General features: G+C 35.5%; 3 long non-coding RNA genes across 3 annotated transcripts; 2 read left to right on the forward strand and 1 right to left on the reverse strand.

Annotated features, from left to right (window-relative positions):
• Positions 1 to 17,139: 17,139 nt before the first annotated feature.
• Positions 17,140 to 19,606, forward strand: LOC112020595 (uncharacterized). The gene is made up of 3 exons (XR_010624673.1): positions 17,140 to 17,359; positions 17,489 to 17,575; positions 19,280 to 19,606. It is a non-coding gene; the product is annotated as an uncharacterized LOC112020595 (long non-coding RNA).
• Positions 19,607 to 19,734: 128 nt separating this feature from the next.
• LOC136062942 (uncharacterized) lies at positions 19,735 to 20,825 on the forward strand. Its single transcript, XR_010624674.1, has 3 exons — positions 19,735 to 19,880; positions 20,041 to 20,187; positions 20,284 to 20,825. It is a non-coding gene; the product is annotated as an uncharacterized LOC136062942 (long non-coding RNA).
• LOC136062943 (uncharacterized) lies at positions 19,805 to 23,609 on the reverse strand. The gene is made up of 2 exons (XR_010624675.1): positions 22,766 to 23,609; positions 19,805 to 21,419 (listed from the first exon to the last, which is right to left on the reverse strand). It is a non-coding gene; the product is annotated as an uncharacterized LOC136062943 (long non-coding RNA).
• Between the last annotated feature and the right edge of the window lie 487 nt (positions 23,610 to 24,096).

A 24,096-nucleotide genomic window follows, 5' to 3' on the forward strand; every position in this document is an offset into this window, starting at 1 on the left:
CGGTATCCGTCACAAAATCCTTGAGGTGTCCCGCCTTAGCCAACTGCCCGAGATGGTCCCTTAACACTCGGCACTGCTCGGTAGTATGCCCCCGGTCTTTGTGGTAGGTGCAGTATAGGTTCTGATTCCTCCTAGAGGGGTCGCCAGCCATCCGGTTCGGCCATCTGAAGTACGGCTCGTGCTTGATCTTATCCACAATCTTATGCACGGGCTCCTTGAACGTCACGTTCACCTCCCCTGCCGGCGCTACTGGCTCTTGAATCCTCAAATTTCCCCGTGCCCTCTGTTGAAAACCGCTCAGCCGAGGGCGATCTGACACCTGTGCCTTGCCTTTACTTTGTATTCTGTCATCTTCCAACCGCTTGTACTCCTCGATGCGCCTCATCAGCTGCCTCATATCCTCGGGAGGTTTCTTGGTTAACGATTCCCTCAACCCTAACTCGTCAGGCAATCCCATTCTGAAAGTGCTCGCCGCGATCTTCTCGTTCCCTCCGCCGATCTCGTTGTAGAGCTCCCAGTATCGGCTAGCGTAATCACGGAGGGTTTCCCCTGCCCTCATCTTCATAGACAGCAGCGCGTCCACCGGTTGTTGTTCCCGGCTGCACGTCACGAAATGGGAACCGAACTCCTGTATTAGCTCGGCGAAACTGTGAATGGAGCCCTTACGCAACCCGTTGAACCACCTTAAGGCCGTGGGACCGAGGCTGGAGGGAAAAACCTTGCACATCAGAGCGTCATTGCGGGTATGCAAAGACATCATCTGGATATAGTGGCTGACATGCTCCACGGGATCCGTCTTCCCCCCATACGAATTGAACGGCGGGCGTGTAAATCTGTCCGGCATCGGTGCTCGCTCAATGTCTGCTGAGAATGGTGACCAAGCCGCCCTGCGCAATGCACGGCTCATAGCATCCATAGCTGCATTCCTTGGCCGTCCCTCTGGAGAATCCGAGCCTCGATTTCCGTATTCTCGGGACCGAGAGCGATATTGTCGCCGGTAAGATTCTGCTGAACGGGAGAGGTCTCGGCGGCGACGGGACTCCCTCGAGTGCGAGCGCTCCCTGTGGTGGTGTGATCCCGGTCGATTCGAGCCCGTCCAGCGCCTCTCTTCCTCATCGTCCGGCCTTCTATCTCGGGCGTCTTGACCGGCTCGGCGGCGCTCGTTTCGTGCTTCCAATTCCAGGTCTTGTACTAACCTCCGTAGCCGCTCAAGCTCTTCATCCATGACGTCAGGCTGCCCACGTCTGGAAGCATGGGATACCGTTCTCCCCGTTTGATACGACCCCTCTCCAAGGCCGGACCGCTCTTCCAGCTGCTCGTAAACCGGATCCTCGCGCCTCTTCTGCCTCCGTTCCCGCCAGGTAGAGCCCTTGGAAGACCCTGCCGAGTCACTCTCGGCTCCACCTCTAGACATCTATCCTGTACGCGAGCCTCGGCGGAACCACTGCTTAGTAGGATTCCCCACAGACGGCGCCAATTGTGCACACCCAAAACCGAAACCCTGTTGGGCTGGGCCTCACTTGGGCTCACAACTTACTTGTATAGTGGGTTTGGATTTCCTACACTGGGTCGTTCTGAACGCCAAGGCCCAATGGAATCGCTTTCCTCTCCTCGGGGGTCTGAACCGCTTCCTCACTCTGTTTTCTCTGTTTACACTCTTCCTATCCTCAATTTCCCAACCCCTGTCTTCTCAAAACTTCCTGTATTTATAGTTCAGAAATAGCGAAGAGGTCATGATTATTTGCCAATAAGTGCAACAGGCGGTCCAGTATTATCGATCGTAAGTGGATAGTTAGGTAGTCATGGGAAGCGGTGAGGGTAGCGTTGGAACTTGGTTCCCATCTCCATGATAGTTCCCAGCTGCGGTGTCTTCCCGTGGTATGACCAATCTGGTACGGGGCGGGGTGTCCCGCGAGCTATATGTTACCGCTCGGGAAGGGGTTTCTCCGAGAAGCAATGAAAAGGCAAAGCTTGGGCCCGTGGCAAGCGTGACTCGGGGGTGGGCCGCTTGGCAAAGGGAGATGGGCCTCACGGGCCATATACCCAGGTCGATGTCCAAGGCCCACTACGGGTCATGGTGTGGGGGCCGTACACTTATCCTTCCCATAGAAAGTAATACATGTTTGCTATATCCATGTATATATATATATATATAGGACAAAATTGCTGAATGCCTTATTTGGGCAAACTAAGCAGCATTTTGCCCAAATTTTGAAACTAATTAGGAAAATGCCCCTCTTTTGAAACTCGACTATCTCAAAATCGAGTTATTAAAAAAAAAAAAAAAATTATAGAGCCCTTTAGCGGCGTTTTTAAGGACCTATAGTGACATTTATAGGACCTATAGTGACGTTTTGTAACTCGACCTTCATTAAATCGAGTTGTAGGCAATTTTTTTTAATTATTTTTGCCTATAACTCGATTTCATATAGGTTGAGTTACAAAACGCAACTATAGGTCCTAAAAACATCACTACAGGCTCCTTAAAAACGCCGCTATAGGGCCTAACTCAATTTTTAGAAAATCGATTTTCAAAAGAGGGGCATTTTCTTAATTAGTTTCAAAAATATGGCAAAACACTGCTTAGTTTGCCCAAACAAGGCATTTAGCAATTTTGTCCTATATATATATATATATAATTCCTTCAATCCCTAGTTTCCATAATACTTTTGTATCTTAGATTATGTAAACAGTTTAAATCAAATTTGTTAGGTTCTAAGAAATTAGGAACTAATGTATTAAAAATTTATTTTGTAATGTTGACAAACTATGATCAAAACGTTTTAGTCTTGTTTAGACTTGCTCAAAGTATGTTTAAGTGTAAAGTTGGAATCGAGTGTACTGCATGATTTACTGTGTAAATCTACCTAGCTTGATCAATTGAAAGTCGTGCAAATTATTTTTTCTGTAAAATTTTCAAACTCAGCCCAAGCCCGTTTGACGTGTAGAGTTTTATGTTTTGTCCTATGTATAAAAAGGTAAACCCTAGCCACATTTTGAGGTTGCTCTTTATGCTGTGTGTGTGAATCTTTTGTGAGATCTAGAGGTGTTTGCCTTCACACATATTTAGGGCTATCAAGAATCAAGACTATGTCAAGAACTTGGTGATCAATTCAATTGCAGATTCAAGAGCTTAAAGATACACAAGCAGGAGTGCTTGTATTTGCTGGGAATCCAAGAAAGAGGTAATTCGTGGACTCGGAGCTATCACGTAGGCGTGATAGTAAGTTTCTTACTCGAGATAGCAATAGGATGTTAGTGGTCTAAGTCGCTATTATGTAAACTTCAATTCTTTCATAGTGGATTCAGTTTACCTTGAGGATAGCTAGGTTAAATCCTCTTCAGGTTTTTACTGGTTTAGTTTTCTTGGGTTATCATATCGTTGTGTTTTTTATTTTCCACACTTGTCAATGATATGATATATTTATGTTAACCTAGATCTGATAATTTGACTAAGTAATCACTTGGCTAATTAACTAGGTTAATCTGGTTGTATTTTAAGGGGTCTAAAAACACTCAAAATTCAACCTAGAAGAGTTATTCAAATATAAGAGAATTTTGTAACTTTGTTTCTATGTGGCTGACATTATAAAAAAATAAACTATAATGTTGCATAGTTTTGTTTCTCACTTTGTCTTACGGGTTAAGTGATAGATTTGTAATTGGAAGAAGGATTGAGACTATGAAAACTAAAGAAATCGTTAAACACAAAGAAGCAATCAAAACAATTGAGGTTATGATAAGTACCAAATACTTCTTTCTTTCTTTCCTTCTTAATTTTTATTTTGATTCAAAATATTTTTCATAGTTATAATTTTTTTTTTAAAATATTCCAACATTTATCAACAATCTTCTTCTTTGCAGGGGGAAGATGGTGATATAATTGATTGTGTCAACATTTATCAACAATCTTCTTTCAGTCATCTTCTTCTTTTCTTCTCATACAATTTATTTATTTATTGCTAATACATAGGTTTATTATTATTATTTTTTTCTAATTCATTTATCATGTATATGAGTCATTAATATTATTACTTTATTTTTTTCAGCCATTCATACATTTCATATACCTAATAATTTTATATTTTTTGTTCTTTGTCGGGGTAGTGTGGCATAAATCTTCTAAATAATTTATGATTGATATGTATCATGTGGTATATTCTCTAGTTATTTCCAAATCAAGTCATAGGTGGCTAATTGGTTCCCCATGTGTGTGGTCAGTATTTTGGTTATTTAAGTAATGTATTGTGCTTAATCCCAACATATAGTTATGGATGCGATTATTTTGATTATGAAAATCTATGATGATTAGGAATTAAAATATCCAATTTTTCTTCGAATTATTACTCTCGCTGGAACTAACTACCTTAGCTCTCCCTTCCAAAAAAATAAAATAAAATAAAATAAAATAAAAAACTACCTTAGCGCTAATTTATTTTAAAACATTAGGGGCTATGCTGTTGTTCTTGTCATCACAAATGTTGGTGACATTCCCATGTGGTTTTATTGTAAATTTATTTATTCTAAAAAATTAGAAATAATTTTTCAATTTCAATTTTATCTATTTCTTTCTCATCTGAAATTTTGGTAATATTGAAAATATTGAATTTGAAATATTTCATTTAAATATATATATATATATATATGTATATATTTATGCTTTGTTGAAAATGCATTAGTTGACTACTAATTAAAAAAAAAAAAAAAAAAAAAATACCACAAATCCAGCTCTTCTACATCTAACCCTTCAATTGCCCGCCTCTTGCAATTATCTAAGTTATATAGCTCTTCTACATCTAACCCTTCAGTTGCCCACCTTTTTCAATTATCTAAGTTATATATTAATTAGTACACTTCCTTCTAGTCATGAGTCTCCTTTTACAACCACTTCCCTTATTTTCTTTTAATGTTTCTCTTTCTTTTCTTTTTTTTTTTTTTCTTTTTTCTAAAATCTTTAGCTACACGTTTTTTAGCAATCACGCTTCCTAGCTTCTAGCCATGAGTCTCCTTTTACAATCACTTCTCTTCTTTTCTTTTAATGTTCCTCTTTTTTTTTTTTTTTTTTTTTCTAAAATCTTTAGCTACACGTTTTTTAGCAATCACATTTTTATAACTCAAATTCTTGATGTATTGTTGGACAGATTGTGCTTGAAATGAGTAAATCCTATGGCAAAATTGCGGTTTTGCATTCTAGAATCTATAGAGTTCAAACATGGTGAGTAAGGGCTTGAAATTTTATTCTTTTTCTCCTTTTGAAATTTTATTCTAGAAAAGTGATTGTGTTCTTGGCTAAGTAAGAGGAAACACTAATATTATGCTTTAACTAATATAAACTAAATTAATTTTTGTTGTTGTTATCAATCTAATATTAGAGTTTGCAATAGAGGGTTGGGTTTTAATTGTGTTGTTATCAATTCAATATTAGAGTTTGCAATTTTGACGTGTTGGGTGTTTTGTTGGAATTATTACAGACAAATAAAAAGAAGTGGTTTATGAAATCCTANTCAGATATGAATCAGGTCCTAATAAAAGATTTAAACATTGTGGAAGTGGGATGGCAAATAAGTTTCAGCTAGTAAGATCCTCCCCCAGGGAGATTAAATAGAAATAAAATTGTTTCAACATAACCATATGATTTTTTTTTTAATTATTTTTAAAACAATTAGATTTTTATTTTTTTAATTATTTTTATTTTCAATTTCAAAGTTAGGGTGAAAGTTAAACCACCCGACTAATTCACAAGGTTTTTCATGTATTGGACTGTAAGTTTGCTAATTAATCTTTGCGTAAAAAAATTACTAACATCCCCCGAATTATGATGTTGTTGCATTAACGGCTTGGTCTCTCTTAGCAGATTGGATTGATGAACATTCCTAATCTGCTTGACCGTCGACAAGAAATATTATCAACTAATTTATCTGCACCTATCTATTCAAAAAAAAAAAAAAAAAAAGGTTTATCCACACCCATACCTTTATATCTTCTTATCACTTCACTTTACCTACCATAATCATAGAAAATATATGAGACCAAAAATCAATGACTCAATCAAAATAGGACAAAACTCTTTTTTTTTTTTTTTTTTTGAGAAACCAGACCCAAAGTCTGGGCTTTTATTAGAAAACTGAAAACCAAAAAAAAAAAAAAACAAAAAAAAACAAAAACTAGTGAACATTTAGAACAGCCAAGGGGGCGATGTCAGGAGGTAATTCTTCCACCCAAGCCTAAAACACATCACCAAACTTGGCTTTCTTAGCAAGAGCATCTGCTACCCTATTGCAAGGTCTTTTAACATGCTTAAAAACAACTGAAGAAAAACTAGAAACATAAACTAGAATGTCCTCAATAAGATTGCCGTATGGGGCTTCACTTGCACCACTACTGTCTATAGCCTGGATCACAGTCAGCGAGTCTCCTTCAAAGGTGACGTCTTGGATGCCAACTTCAAGAGCAAATGTCACCGCCCGTCTACACGCCAACGCTTCGACTTCCAACACTATGGTAGGGAGAAGGATGCGCTCAGACATGGCGGCAATCACCTCACCATTGCTATCGCGAATGATAATGCCTATACCTGCAGAGTTGGAGCTGTTGAAAACTGCCCCTTTGAAATTTGCCTTGAAAGAATTGGAGTTCGGGGAGTCCATGATTGTGTGGAAGTTGCAGTGGAGTTGCGTGGAGCTTGGGTGTCTTGTGCGTCGAGATAGTCTTGCAAAAATTTTACAACTTGAGGGCCAACCTGATTCAATGGAGGAGATGGAAGACCGATCCTCAGTTTGTTTTGTTGCTGCCAAAGGCTCCATGCCATACATATGAAGAGTTCAGCTCTGTTATCCTCTGTTACCTGCAAAAATCTAGACATTAGGTCAGTAAAATCACTTGGTGGGGAGGAGATGGCTTGGCTAAACCAACCATGCTCCCTCCACACCAGTTTCACCTCAGAGCATTGCAACACCATATGCAATGGATCTTCAGCCACTATTTTGCAAACTGGACATAGGTTCTCATCCACAACATACCGCCTAATGAGATTGTCCATTGTGGGTAAAGCTCTGTTGCAAGCTCTCCATGCAGAAACCTTCACCTTATTTGGAACTTGTTGCTTCCAAAGTCCTCTCCAAAATTGCTTCTGGATGTTTGGGTTAGAGGTACTAGCATTGTTGACTAAAGCTGAATTGGCCAACATCTTATAGGCACTACAGGTTGTAAAGACACCCGTTTGCATTTGGAACCATATAATATGATTCGGAGGGAGTCTAGCACTGAGGGGAATGCTAAGGATCATCTTTGCATCTAGAGGCATGAACAGCTGCTGAACATGATCCACCTTCCAAGTAGTTGACTCGAGATTAATGAGATTGCAAACTTTGGTATCAGGTGGGAGAGGAGGGGGAAGCATCACTGTTTTGCAAACTTGATCAGGAAGCCACTTGTCTTCCCTTATATAAACAGATTGGCCATTTCCAACCCGCTAAACCATGCCTTCTCTCACCACATCCCTTGCACTAAGGATGCTCTTCCAAGCATACGACCCCACGGTGCCTTCATTAGCTTCTAAAATTGAACAATTGGGGAAAAATCTCGCCTTGAAAACTTTATGGCAAAGGGAATCCGGATTATGCATCATACACCATACTTGCTTTGCTAACAAAGCATCATTGAATTTTTCTCTCTTTAAAACCCAATCCTCCACTTTCTTTTGCTTTACACAAATGCTCCCAATTTACCCAATGAATTTTTCTTCCCTCATTTCCATATCCCCACCAGAACTTTCGAATCATGGTCTCCAATTCATGGATCAACCCCTTAAGGAGCTTAAAACAGCTCATACCATAGGTTGGAATGGCTTGTATCACAGACTTTATTAGCACCTCTTTACCAGCTTGAGACATGAGTTTTTCTTTCCACCCTTGGAGCTTTTTCCACACACGCTCCTTGATATAAGAAAAACTTTGTTTTTTCCTTCTTCCCACAAGCACTGGGAGGCCTAAGTATTTTTCAAAGTTTCTTATGGAAGGCACACCAAGGAGATGTTGAATACTTTCTTACACTTCTGGGGAAGTATTGGTGCTAAAGAAGAGATTAGTTCTATCCTTGTTAATCTTCTACCCACTGCCTCTTCCATAGGTAGCCAAAATATCTAGAATGACTTGGTAGCCAAAATATCTAGAATGACTTGGCATTCACTTTGCTTTGCCCGGCAGAGGAGAACACTATCATCTGCAAAGAAAAGGTGAGAGACACGTGGCCTATTACGACAAATAGAAACCCCCCTTATTGCACCAGTAGATTCAGCTTTATGGAGGAGTCCTTGAAGGCCAATAGCACACAATAAAAACATGTAAGGAGACAGGGGGTCGCCTTGGCGAAGCCCCCGGGTGGGGTTTATGTGCCCCACAAGTTCCCCATTGAAAAGCACAACATAGGAAACTAATTTTATGCACGACATAATAATAGCCACAAAGTTAACCAGAACCCCAAATGAAGCATCATTTTTTCTAAAAAACTCCATTCAACCCTATCATAGGCCTTGCTTATATCAAGTTTGAGGGCCATGTAACCAGTTTTTCCTTTTTAAATAATGTAAAGTTTCAAACGCAACAAGCACATTATCAGTAATTAATCTGCCTGAAAGGAAAGCACTTTGAGATTCAGATACAACATGAGGTAAAAATAGATTTCAGCCAATTCACCAACACCTTAGCAATAGTTTTGTAAAAAAAATTACACAGGCTAATAGGCCTAAACTTAGAGACTTTTTTGGGATTCTTAACTTTAGAAATCAAAGAGATGAAAGTGGATTTATAGAGGCAGGGATAATGCCTTCATTTAGAATAGCAAGGAAGGGCTGCCTTGGTGACATCCTCTCCAACAATGTGCTAGAAGGACTTGTAGAAAACTGGAGACATGTCGTCGGGGCCAGTGGCTAATAGTGGTGCCATTTGTTGCATGGCTAAATGGACTTCCTCAGCTGTAAAGTTTCGAGTGAGAGCCAAATTCATCTCCTCCGTGACCCTAGGTGTAACCCCTTCCAGAATAGTATCAATACCGATTGGATTAGAAGTTGAAAATAGGTTGGAAAAATAGTTCACAAATAAATCTCTCAACCGGCCATCCTCTTCCACCCAAACTCCATTGTCATCCTCTAAACCCGAAATATAGTTGTGCTTATTTCGTTGAGTAGCCCTACTGTGGAAGTATTTTGTGTTGCAATCTTCATCCTTCAACCAACTGTTACGGGACCTCTGCTTCCACATCACTTCTTATTTATTTTTTAGGGCTTGAATTTCATCACAAAGCTGTCCAATACAGCTAGGATCAATGCTGTACAGCCCCATCTCCTCCGCCCTATGCAACTCCTTCAACTTCTTTTCTAGATTAGTTCACACATGCCCAAATGTGTTACGGTTCCATACCCAGAGATTTATTTGGCATAGGTCAATTTTATGTGAAAAAGTAGCTACCAGAGATTAACTCAAAGGTGTTTCCCAAGAAGTTTTAATCACCGTTTCATAGGTTTTGTCCTTAAGCCACATTGCTCCAAATCTGAACAGGTGCCCCTTTTTATAAAATCGCCTAGCCTCCGAATCTGAAACCAAAAGCAGTGGTCTATGATCCAAATGAAAAGCCTCTAAGTGGTGCACACGGGTAGTGGGAAATTTCAGCAACCAGTCTACTGTAGCTACTCCTCTATCTAATCTCACCCAAACATTATGATCACCCGATCTCCGATTACACCATGTGAAAGGAAAGCCAGTGTAACCCAAATCTTTAAGGCTACAAAAATCTAAAGCATCTTGAAACCCCTGCATCTGGCGCTCTAGTTTATCAAGCCACCCTTGTTTTTCTTCGGCTCTCAGCATTTCATTAAAATCCCCAACACATATCTATGGAAGTGAGAAACAACGGCTTAAGTCACGTAGTAGAGACCATGAATCTTCCCGGTTGGCAGAGTCAGGGTTTCCATAGAAACCTGTTATCTGCCAAGCGTCATCAATCCCTTGGTCAACTTCCGCATCAATGTGATTGTCAGATGAAGCCTGAACATCTAACTGAATATCTTCTTTCCAAAGTAAGGCCAAACCGCCTCCTTAGTTTGGTTGAGGAACAACAAACTTGTGAGCAAACTAAATTTTCCTGCAAACTTTCTCAATAACTTCATTATTAGACTTCGTTTCCATAAGGAACACCATTGTGGGATCTTTTTTACCAACTAAGGTAACCAATTTGTCAACTGTCTGTGGGTTCCTAAGCCCACGACAGTTCCAGCTTAAGCAACTCATTGGCCCTGGCAGAGCTGGCAACCAGCATCCGCCTTACAATTTTCCTTCATAACCACCTCTCCAATCTGCAGGCACAACTTTTTCACTGGTTGTGGCTTATCCAATTCCATCAATGGCCTGCGTTCAATGCTAGTAGGGCTATTAACATATTCCTGTTGGGGATTAACCTCACGAGCTAGTTTCTTCGAAGTCCTGAAAGTATCATTGTCAGGTAAGTTGATTTGAGAATTGTTCACATCTTGTAACGGGGTTCAATCTCTTTGAAGCACTATATCTCCCTTCTTTCCAGTAGACACACCACCACCCTGTTTCGGAACAGCTTGAGCATTGCATTCATGTACTTACTTTTGGGTTTCACAACCTAGCTTGGCTACTTCTTCAGACAAACCCATAATCACCCTTTCCTTCTCATAACTTAGTTTCGGATCCCCACATGTAATGGATGACGTATGACTAGTAGCTACATACTCCATAAGTGGCTCGGTCTCCATTACCGACCCTGAGAGGTTTGTTGATGGATTGGAGCTCACTACCACAGGATTGACAGTTTTGTCCTTGGGCATTGAAGGACCTTTCTTCCACTTTGAAGAGCCATGGGCACTACCTACTATCACAACTACAGATTTACGGAATGGTTTGAACTACTCAGCCTGCATCCAGTCACCAAACTGTTGATCCTCTTTCCAAGTTTCTCTCTGTTCTTAAGCCAAATCTCACAATCTTTTTCAACATGATTTACCCTCCCACACCAGTAACAAAAATTTGGGAGGCGTTCAAATTTTAAAAGGGCCCAACCAATGTGTTTACCTTCACTCCTGAGTTTGCAGCAACGAGGCAAAGGTTTTGTGATGTTCATAGCCACCCTAACCTAAAGAAATTCACAACCCTTACCATCATCCTTTGGGTCAGCTATTCTAATAGTGGATCCTATGAAATTACTTACTACTTCTCCGGTTTCCTGAGTTAGGCTTTTCTCTGTTACATTATGCAGTTGCACCCAAAACGATGTCACCGAAAAATCTAGTGATGGGGCTAATTCCACTGATTCAGTTTTTTGGAAGATCACTAGACTTTTATCGTATGACCAAGGTTCAAACTCCAAAAGCCTTTCAAGATCTAAGGCATCATCAAACTCAAACACCAAAACATTCCTTTCGACATCCTGTATTTTTAGTTCACCCACAGGTTTCCATAGAGGCTTGAAGGTTCGTGCTACGGCTTCTGCATTAATGATACGTTTGGTTAGGAATTTACCTGCAAGACGATGGACACTTGCTTCTTTGCTGCTTGGGACGTCCGCCCCTTGCACTTCTTCTTCAAAAAGAGTAAAACGTGACCACAAATCTTCCAAAGTTGCCATTATCGACTTGTTAAAACACTTCGTCCTACCTAACTCGTGAGAGCAAGAGGGAAACAATGACCTAGACAGAGCTAGGGACAATAATTCTACACGAAACTAGACTAATCCCTAGCCAAGGAAAACCCCTAGCAAAGAGAACCCTGATGGTGTGAGAAACCTTAAAAATAGGACAAAACTTAAGTACAATATTTAGGTCTTATTTTTTAGGTTCATCTCTTAAGATTCAGTCATATAACTGTATTTAATTAAAAATACACTTTCATCTCATGAAAAAAAAGAAAAAAAAAAAAGAAAAGAAAAAAAGTAGCCATATGGTTAAAATTTAAGAGAAAAACCAAAAAAACAACACCCAAGTCACATTTGAGAGCACGGAGTGTGCACATGCGAAGAGAATTTTGTCTATTAGCCTTCCAATCATCATTTTTTGATTAACACCAAGTGTCACTCTCTAGCCTTCCACCTAATCAAAGCTTTATTTGAATATATGCATTTGATCTTCCACCTAAGAAAAGTTTTAATCATTTATTTGATTTTTATTATTTATTGTGTTCAACAATAAATAATTTTATTTTATTTCCTATATAAAAATTTCAATAAAATATTATGGACTAAAATGTAAAATCTATAGTAAAATTGAAAAGATTTTTTTCCTAAAAATTCTCTGCATCTTTTATTAACAACTAAATCTAAAGAGTCAGAATTTGGTATGAATGAGGTGTAAAAATTATGTTTTGCACCATTTAATAAGAGATTGTCACATCAACATCTTACTTAGAATTCAATACATCTAAATTATAAAGATGTTTTCCTCAAAATTATCTTCTTCTTCTTTTTTTTTTTTTTTTTTTTTTTTTTTTTTTTTTTAATAACTACATAGTAGAAAGAAAATCGTGAGGAAGGAAAAAAAGGTGTTGAAGTTGCAAATTCATCAGATAAAAAAAATAAAAAGAAGAAGAAATAGTAGCTGCATAAAATAGCGTTGAAGGTACATACAAGAAGCAAACAAAAAGTAAAATTTATGAATTGAGATTAGGTGCAATTGTAATCTATGGCTAAGATTGAAAGTTAGAAATATAACTTTTAGGGCAAATTATAACTTATCCACCTGTGGTTTGGCTGAATTTAAGTTGTCTACCTATGGTATAAAATTTGACACTTTACTTACTTAGGGTTTGATCGAAATTTAAGTTGCCTACATGTGATTTGAAATCTCATAATGCAAATATTCCGTTTGATTCTTTTTTATCTGATTTAATCTTGTATTTTTATATTTTTTATGTTTTTTGAGGAAAGAAACATAAAAGTACAGTAAAATCAAATATTTAATCATGTTTTTAATAGATATGGGTTAAGAAAAGCTAACTAAACTAACCTCAGATGGATAATATCAAATTTCAAATCATAAGTAGGCAATTTAAATTTCAGCCAAACTACAAGTGGGTAATTTATAATTTGCCTTAAATTTTAAGATTAATTATTAAATTAAATATGTTAAAAGAAGTAAAAAAAAAAAGTTAAAGTTCAAAAGCTAAAAATATAAAAATATTTGTGAGAGAGATGTGGGTTAATTGATCATGTGAACTCAATCCCAAATTTACAACCAAAAGCCTAGAATACTAATGAGGCGGCTAAGGTTACATCAGACTCACACATATCTGTTTTGTTATGCTGTACATGACATGGCTCTAGGCAACACGGGATGGGAATTTATTAAAAAAAAAAAAAAAATTCTAACTGTCAGCCCAATGCTACTATTAACTTGTGGCCACGCAAGCCTCCATTAGTGGGCCCTATCATGATTTCATAGTGGGCTAAGTGTTGTCTTCAATCAAGTCCAGAAGTTCATCGCGTGACTGAATGAAATCAGGCCCGTGATCTTCTAGATTTAATGGGCCACGGGAAAACTGTTTGCAATACGTATTTTATAGTTTTCCAAATTAAAAGTTTGTGTCTCAGCTAATAAATTAAAAACCTATTTTGTTCAATATAATAATAATTAATAACAATAATAGTCCATGCATTCATATAGTTTTTTTTTAAATTATAATAATCTTAGGTTTTTAAAATAAATAAAATAAATATAGTTAGATATGAGTAAAAAATTTAAATAAAAAAGAATTTTAGGATTAAGGTTTAAAGGCTAGGAGATGTGGCCTGTGTGGATGAAGACAAACAAAATTTTGAGTTTAAAAAATTTATTAAAATCTTTCAAACTTGTCAGACTTTGTTAGACTTTAGAGTGGTATTATCACTCACATGCAATACAAGGCAAAAAAAATCTATTCATTCACGTGAGTGCAACTGCAAAGAGAGAGACAGAGAGAGAAACTCATAATTAAAAAAAAAATTAAAATTAAAAATATAACTCAGAAACTGAATTGTATGGTCTTTGACATTTCACTCTCATTCTTATCTATCTCTTTCTTCTGTGTTCTAAGCTCCTCCACACTCGTTCTCTCTCTCTCTCTCTNGCAACATCCAACTAAGGAAATCATAAGTTAGATTTTTTTATCACAGTAGAAAAGGTATGCTAATTACACTCACAGTTTGATATATATATATATATATATATGTAATTCTTTCAATCTCTAATTTTCGTAATACTTTTGAATCTTACTGTCTGTAGAAAGTAGCAAATTCTATCTAGAAAAGTTATACAAAGACAGAATTTTCCAAGCTTCGTTTTTCTATGGCTAACCTTATTAACAATAAACTAGAATGTTTCATGTTTTACTTGCTAACTTTGTCTTACGTGTTGAGTGATAGATTTGTTGATGAAAGAAGGATTGGGACTACGAAATTGGTTAAGCAAAAAGGAAGAATCAAAACCATTGAGGTTATACTTCTTGCTTTCCTTCCTTAATTTTTATCTTGATTTAATATTGTTTTTCATACTTATATATGTATATTTTAATTCTGGACTTATCTAAGGTCTAGTGCAAACTTTTTAGGGGGAGGATGGTGACATAATTGACTGTGTCGATTTTTATCAACATCCTGCTTTTGATAATCCACTTCTAAAAAATCACAGCATTCAGGTAAGTTTATTTAGTTGTTGCTAACTGTATATTATGGTTTCAATAATTGATTTTCTATTTCATTTATTTTGTTTCCAATACCTCATAATTTTATAATTTTTCTCCTTCTTTGGTGGACCATTTCAAGAGTAGCCTAATGAGATCCAGATCTTCTAGATTTCTAAGGGTATTCTACCAATTTATTTTCTTAAATCTCAATCACTCTTTTGTGATTTAAAAATCTAAATTTTGCCATATCAGTATTTCCCTAACAATACTCTTCAAATAATAAAATACTGTTGTAAACAAAACAATTGTGAACAAAACAATTGATCATGTGAACTCAATCCCAAATTTACAGCCACCGAAAGCCTAGAATGCTAAAGAGGCGGCTAAGGTTACATCAGACTCACACATATCTGTTTTTATATGCTGCACATGACATGGCTCAGCAATCATATTATCAAAGCAGAGAAGTCACACACATATAAAAAATATGACACATATTTGAAAATCAAAATGTCAATTTTTAATTTTTATTGGTAATGCATATTTACTATTTTCACAGTATCAAGAGTTGCTGTCCAATTATATTTTCAATAATGTCCCTAAAAATATATGGAGTTGCAAAAAATTAAGATAGTGAAAGAGAAGAATACATAAATAGTGAAAGAAAATCGTGAGGAAGGAAAAAAAAGGTGTTGAAGTTGCAAATTCATCAGATAAAAAAAATAAAAAGAAGAAGAAATAGTAGCTGCATAAAATAGCGTTGAAGGTACATACAAGAAGCAAACAAAAAGTAAAATTTATGAATTGAGATTAGGTGCAATTGTAATCTATGGCTAAGATTGAAAGTTAGAAATATAACTTTTAGGGCAAATTATAACTTATCCACCTGTGGTTTGGCTGAATTTAAGTTGTCTACCTATGGTATAAAATTTGACACTTTACTTACTTAGGTTTGATCGAAATTTAAGTTGCTACATGTGATTTGAAATCTCATAATGCAAATATTCCGTTTGATTCTTTTTTATCTGATTTAATCTTGTATTTTTATATTTTTTAGTTTTTTGAGGAAAGAAACATAAAAGTACAGTAAAATCAAATATTTAATCATGTTTTTAATAGATATGGGTTAAGAAAAGCTAACTAAACTAACCTCAGATGGATAATATCAAATTTCAAATCATAAGTAGGCAATTAAATTTCAGCCAAACTACAAGTGGGTAATTTATAATTTGCCTTAAATTTTAAGATTAATTATTAAATTAAATATGTTAAAAGAAGTAAAAAAAAAAAGTTAAAGTTCAAAAGCTAAAAATATAAAAATATTTGTGAGAGAGATGTGGGTTAATTGATCATGTGAACTCAATCCCAAATTTACAACCAAAAGCCTAGAATACTAATGAGGCGGCTAAGGTTACATCAGACTCACACATATCTGTTTTGTTATGCTGTACATGACATGGCTCTAGGCAACACGGGATGGGAATTTATTAAAAAAAAAAAAAAATTCTAACTGTCAGCCCAATGCTACTATTAACTTGTGGCCACGCAAGCCTCCATTAGTGGGCCCTATCATGATTTCATAGTGGGCTAAGTGTTGTCTTCAATCAAGTCCAGAAGTTCATCGCGTGACTGAATGAAATCAGGCCCGTGATCTTCTAGATTTAATGGGCCACGGGAAAACTGTTTGCAATACGTATTTTATAGTTTTCCAAATTAAAAGTTTGTGTCTCAGCTAATAAATTAAAAACCTATTTTGTTCAATATAATAATAATTAATAACAATAATAGTCCATGCATTCATATAGTTTTTTTTTAAATAATAATAATCTTAGGTTTTTAAAATAAATAAAATAAATATAGTTAGATATGAGTAAAAAATTTAAATAAAAAAGAATTTTAGGATTAAGGTTTAAAGGCTAGGAAGATGTGGCCTGTGTGGATGAAGACAAACAAAATTTTGAGTTTAAAAAATTTATTAAAATCTTTCAAACTTGTCAGACTTTGTTAGACTTTAGAGTGGTATTATCACTCACATGCAATACAAGGCAAAAAAAATCTATTCATTCACGTGAGTGCAACTGCAAAGAGAGAGACAGAGAGAGAAACTCATAATTAAAAAAAAAAAACCACACTCGTTCTCTCTCTCTCTCTCTCTCTCTCTCTCTCTCTCTCTCTCTCTCTCAAAGATATACAAATGTACGGTACGAAAATGTCTTCACTAAATTTAGGTGTAAATTACTGTAATTAAATTTTACTTTATTATTAATTTATTATTTTAATATTTACATTACTTTTTTCTTTTTTGGAGAGAAACATTACTTAAGTATATGCTCGAAATAATTTTTATATTTCATTCCTATATTTAAGAAATATTGATATCTGCTCCCATACATTTATGTTTTTAAAACTTTATTTTACATAGTAGATTAGACTCGTAATAGATAACATTATCTCTTATATATATATAATTCCTTCATTCCCTCCATTCCATAAGAGTTATTCAAAGATAGAGAATTTTACAACCTTGTTTCAATATGGCTAACATTATATACAATAAACTACAATGTTTCATAGTTTTGTTTCTCACTTTTTACTACGTGTTAAGCGATAGATTTGCTATAGGAAGAGCCATTGGGGCTATGAAAACTAAAGAGTTCGTTAAACACAAAGGAACAATCAAATCCATTCAGGTAATGATGAGTACTAAATACTTCTTTCTATCTTTCCTTCCTTGATTTTTATTTTGATTCAAAATGTTTTTCATATATATGTGATTTTAAAATCCCAAACTTATTTAAGGTCTAATGAAATCTTTGTAGGGGGAAGATGGTGACATAATTGACTGTGTTGACATTTATCAACAACCTGCATTTAGTCACCCACTTCTCAAAAATCACACCATACAGGTTATTTATTTATTGCTAATTACATAGGATTTATTTTCCTAATTCATTTATCTTGTATATTAATATCATTACTTTAATTTTGTTTTCAGCCATTCATACATTTCATATACCTAATAATTTTATAATTTTTGTTCTTCTTTGGTTAGTTAGTGTGGCATAAATCTTTTAAATCATTTATGATTATTTTTATGCTAAATTTTGCAAAAGTTTCTCTTTCAATATACAAAATCAAAGAGTTGATTAGAATTTTAGAATGTTATCTTCCATTTTATTGTTGAATATATATTTAAAGTATTCATGGTTGAAATACTCGCTCCATAGTTACAATACAAACTAATAAAATAAGTACAAAAATGCACACTTTCTAAAAATAACAAAAAATTTTGGCTACTGATTTTCTAGTACAATTGAAACAACGAAAAGATATTTAACAATTAATTTTTCATAGTCATTACGATCATAATGGTGAATATTTACTATATGATAAAACTTGATTACTAACAAAAGTATATAATTATTTTTGAAGAGATTCATTCATACATGTGCCTCTCAATGATCCAGAAGTAAGTTTAAAAAAAAAAAGTAATTCCATAGCATGCTCACGTTGATGATGAAAAAAAGAAAAAAAATACCCAAACATTCTTTTTTTTTTTTTTTTTGATCAGACCCAAACATTCTTTTAAGTGGAGTTAGTGCCCATTTGATTCGTTTTATAGGTACGTTATCAGTCCAAAACGTGAGTTTTATGCGTTTGGTAAATTTTAGAATTGTGCGTTTCAGTACTCAAAATGTGATTTTCTGTGTTTTTGTGTGGCACCTTTGGAGCTGCAATTGCCAAAAGTCGAAAGTCGCATTGAATGAATTAATAAAACACTACCGTTGGAAAAGTGTTGCCTTTTCCTCAATTTACCCTCAGATTTTTCTGAAAAGTACAATTTTGCCCCTGGCAAAAGAATCCCGTGATTGCTTTTCCTTGTCAATCTCACAGTCGCAACTTTCTTCACAAAAAATTGAGAAATCTCATTGTGCTGCTGCTGCTGCTGCTTTGAATTCGTTTCCCTTTCTTACTCTTTGTTTTTTTTTCAAATGGCATTGCTTGGGTGTGTGGGATTTTGAAACAAAAAAGAGATAAAATAAATATTGGCAGTGGTGGGTTGTTCATGGAAGCATTCGGCCATGGCTAGGGGCTTTTATAAGTGGTGAAGAAGGAAGTAAACTGTAAAAGTAAGTGGTGAAGAAGTAAAAGAAGAGAAAGATCCTAATGAGAATTAGGAAAAGATAAAAGAGGAGAAAATGATAAAAGCATGAAACCTAATTGGTTGGAGAAAGTATGGGTGGGTCCAACTATTGGTGGAGTGAATTTGTTTATTTAATCTTAAAATATTGTTAGGCACTTAATATTGTGAACTCTTTTTATCTACTATTATTTATTTGTATTTGTTATAAAAATATTGTGAACTTAACATTATTTAATTAAAAAATATTATATTCACAATATTTTTCACAATACTTTTATAATAAATTATAAGTTAAGTCTTTTTTTAATCGCGAACTTAGCCTTTTTTATACTGAATATACTAATAATAATTTTTCAAATCCCTTGTCTCTTCCTAGCTAGGTCCGCCTCTACTAGGATTACCTGCCTTTTATTTTCAATGCTACAAGTCTACAACTGGAGATTAAGAAATCGTTTTTGTTTAACAGATGAAACCCAGTTCAATTCCCGGTGGTGTAAAAGTGAATTCCATTCAAGAAAAATTGTTTCAAGGTTGGCATAAAAGTGGACAATGCCCTGAGGCAACAATCCCCATTAGACGATCACAAGAAGATGAACACCCCCCTCCCCGAGCTATTCATTTTAAACCAAGTAGAACACAGCTTAATCAAAGTTTTGCTGCTTATCACAAAAATCATGAGGTATCCTTTTCATTAAAAGACTGATATTTTAGAATTTCATACATTCATGAACAGGAAATACTCATCATATTATATACTTTAAACTAATTTTTCCCCTTATCCAAAAAAAAAAAAGATGGAATGTAAGTTTCAATGTCTTCTTTACAAAGATTGAAAATCAGAAAGAAAAAAAATATATATATATATATATATATATTGAGTGTAAGTCTAAACTTTGAAATGATTAGATTCTTTTGGCATTCAAATCTACATAAGAAAATATACAATGCATTTGAAAATAGAAATTTAAGATATAAATACCATGCATTTGGATAATAAATTGATGTACATTTCATGATTCCAGGTTTATTCAGATGACCAAAAGACAAGATTCTTCATATATTGGACTGTAAGTTTGCTTATTTCAAAAGACAAATTTAAATCTAAGTTAGAAACTTCATCAACTTACTCCCATCAAGTGCATTCTTGCCAAATCAAAAGATAGTTTCCCCTGTAGTTTCTCTGCCACGTATGTTTTTCTTGAACTAACTTATTCTATCCTTGTTAAGAGCGATGGCTACCATGAAACCGGTTGCTACAATCTTGAATGTTCTGGTTTTGTTCAAACAAACAACGAATTTGCCATTGGATCTTCGATAGAAGCTGTTTCTAGCTACGACTCAAATCAATACGACATAGGGATAACCATATACAAGGTAGATGATTTTTTTTTCCCCCCAGTAAATTAGACCAGCTATACACAATATCTTTTTATGTATCGATTACGAAATTCTTGAACTCAAATGCTTTAGAACAACGAAAATTGGTGGCTCCAAGTAGAAGATCAGTTGATTGGATACTGGCCTCAATCCATCTTCACATATTTAGCAAGTAGTGCTACAACACTTGATTGGGGTGGAGAGATTTACAACTCAAAACCTGGGGGCAGTCACACAAAAACTCAAATGGGAAGTGGCCATTTTCCAGATGAAGGCTATGGAAAAGCAAGTTATTTTCGAAATATTCAATACATGGATTCCACAGGCAATTTCAGAGACGCTGAGGACATGGGGCTGATTCTATATGTAACGAACCCATCCTGCTATAATATAGATGTCCAAAATGACAAGAATTACTTTGGCAATGGAACCCACGTCTATTTTGGGGGTCCTGGCTATTCTGAAGATATATGTCCATAATAGCATGTGAGAAAAAAATATCATAGTAGTATCAAAATAATAATTCAAATATGTAGAGATCAGAATGTCGATTTTTGGGATACTTTCCTAATTGTAGTTCCAAAAACATTTTCTTCCTTCACACAAAGTTCAAGACTGAAGTTTTAACCATTTAACTATTGAGTTAGTAAATATATATCAATTTCAGGTGAAACAAAAAGCATTCAATCACAATCAAGATTTTGCTTTTTGGTATCTAACATCATTTAAAACTTTACATAAATACTATTCATTTCATGTACTTTAAATTTGTAACATTGAATCCAAAATATTGATGTTTCTTACGTTTTATAGAAGCCTAACTTTAAGAGAAACTATTAACAAAATAATGATGAAGACCCATCATAAAAGTTCCAATTTTTAATATATATATCTCATAGAAGTGGAGTTTATGTAGACTTGGTGAGAAGTCCAGGCATTTACCCAATTCTATTTATTCCCACCAAAATTAAATCATACTTCTACGTATTGAGACATTTACATAATCTTATCTGTTGTATTATTAATTCTCTGGGGACATTTGAATTATTGCTATTCTTATTAGTTTCATACTATAACTTGTATTCACAATTATAAAATAATACATGTAACACTTATGGCTTCCAAGTTCCAACTTTTCTTCATCTTCTTATTCCCCTGTTCACCCAACTGATTCTTCTCCGCAAATTGTTCTTTCTTTGTCAAATGCTCACCATTTTTTATCCATCAAGCTTATCAACCAAAATGAACTCTAATTAAAAACTCAATTTAATGTGTCTACAAATGTCAATGGGAACGTTTGTCAAAAGTGCGTAAAGCATGGAAACACAAATTATTCCAAATAGTATTCAAATGTAAAATGGGGAGCAAATTATAACACATGACACAGTTCAAGATATAACACGCATCTGAAGAAAATTTAGTAGGCACATGTCGACTAGACACCCAAACAAAGGGTCTTCCAATGACTCAGGTGAGTATTAATCACAGCTAGACTAGGATGATCTCATGTGTTATCTAAAAATCCTGAGGAATGTCAAGAATAACTAATGGACATGGGTACATGAAAATGGGATATTGTATATGGCCTGAGTGCAGAAACTAACTAACATGAATGCCTAAGTACATGATACGTAATTAAAGGAATAGGGAAGTAAAGCACCATTACTATATAGATAAGAAATATAGATCTACTTCCTAAAATAACCAAGTTCTAAATTGAATAAATATCACTAGATGGATGCATGAGCATGATATACTGCCCTAATAAGGTTTCTACTATTACAAGTGCATAGAAAATTAACTTACGTCTCTAGCCAGCAATCCCAATGCACACGAGTAAGTTTTTATAAAACATAATGATTGGGGCAATTTATCAAAGGGAATTGTATATTACACACTGTGTTTTTTTATAAATTGAAAATGTGACTTTAAATCACCCATTTAATTTTAAAAACATAAGTGTGTGTAACATCCTATTCCTATACGTGTGTGTTTTTATAAACTGAAAATGCGACTTTAACTTACGTTTCTAATTTTAAAAACATAAGTATCTCAGATAAATGCATGGTTTAGCATCCAATTCGGGTGTTGGCCCAGAAAAACTCATCAGTATCTCAATTCTCACAAACACATAGACCCTTCAAATATGCATTCAGACTCAAAAACACAAAGTAGCAAATCCCTACTAAAACATGGCTAATACACTCAATCCCAAGCAGCCCATGAACATGAAAAATCATACAATACTTAACAAGCACGAATTAGTTCGAACCTTCGAATCCATTGATTAACTCACAAATTCACAATTCATAAACGTAATAAGCTAATTAGTGAATTAGTATCACACACACACACATAGAGAGACACACACTCACATAGACCCTACAAATCAACAATCCAAAGTAATCGCAAATTTCAGCAATATTATTAGACCAAAAATCAAACTCATTAATCCTTATTTGTACGGGCAAGACAAGAACTAGCTCAATTACTCTGAAACCCTAGAAATTGAAAAAAAAAAAAATCCCAAATTAGAAGTGAAACGAAAAAAAGAAGAGAGGGCCGATACAATTACCGTGAGGGGACGAAGAGTTGAGCAGCCTTGTGGGCGTATAAGCGAGATTCGGCGGCGGCGGCGGCGGCGGCGGCGAATCGGAGCTAATAGGAGAGAGAGAATGTTTGTGTGTTTGTGAGGATCTGGAGTGGCGGGAAAAATAGGAGAGATATCGGTAAGGGACGAGGTGTGCCTAAGTTGGGCCTTCCATTGTACATAATCACGGGAATAGAGGCCAGAAAAACTAAAAGCCCACTTACGCAACAGGGCCTAGTAAAAAGGAACCACTCTATAAAACTTCAAAAGCCGAATTTTGCGAGGCCTTGCAATTTGCAAATAAATAGGTTGGGGGCAATTGTGCTAGTGGAATGAATGGTTGAGAATTTAGATAGAGAAGAAAAGGAATTCTAAGTGGATTGCTTTGTTAAAGTTGTATGGATTTACGCAACAGGGTTCTCTTTAATGTCTGCTGCTAGTTGCACGGGTGTTAAGAGCACTGAACATAATGCAAACTAAGAATAAAAGGGGACAATTCTAACTGAGATTAATCAAATGCATCAAGAACCTTTATTCAAATAGTGATGGTGTTTCATTCAAGACCATTTATTACCTCTAATTGGGTCCAGTCAGATTCAAGTTATACGGGGTAAGGTCCAACTCTTGTTGAAGTATGCATAATTTCTCATCCAATTTGACACCCTGAGCTTGATAAAAATATTTCCAGTGAAAGTCATCGAAGTTGATGCGTCTAAGGGACATTTTTTCCATATTTCCTGCACTGCTTCCAGCTTTGTTTAGCTCAGTAAGGCGCTTTTGTTTGGCCTCATTCTCAATCTGCCTCTGATAATCCAAATGCTCTTCAAGCATTCTTTGCTCTTTCTCCGTCTCAGGTGTAAGTTTCCGTTCCTCTTGCTCCAATTCATCAGTGGTTACAGGACCAACAATCTCAGGATTAGTAGGATCATTTCCATCATGCGCAGCTGGAAAAGAACTGAGGCACAGCACATGTGAAAACACATTGAAAATTATTTAAGCCTGGGGGAGTGGGAGCACATATGGCCACAAATTTACATGTGTTTTAGTCAATGCAAATGTTGAAGCATGAAAAAAAAAAGAAAAGAAAAAAGACTTACATTTGCTCCACATTTTCCTGTTGCTCCTGGCTACCTCCAGTTGCCTACAATAAGCAAATTGTATATTTTTAGGACATTAGTTTGCATAATTGATTCTCTTTGTTTTGTGGGAACTGGGAATTCTCTGCAAATCTTATTTCTTTATTCTTTCTTTCTATCTCAAAAGGTTTGTGTTTTATCAACTTTAATTAAACTCGATCTTAGCTGCTTTCCTGTATT

Source organism: Quercus suber, unplaced genomic scaffold, assembly GCF_002906115.3.
Source record: "Quercus suber isolate HL8 unplaced genomic scaffold, Cork oak 2.0 scaffold_469, whole genome shotgun sequence".
Lineage (NCBI taxonomy): Eukaryota > Viridiplantae > Streptophyta > Magnoliopsida > Fagales > Fagaceae > Quercus > Quercus suber.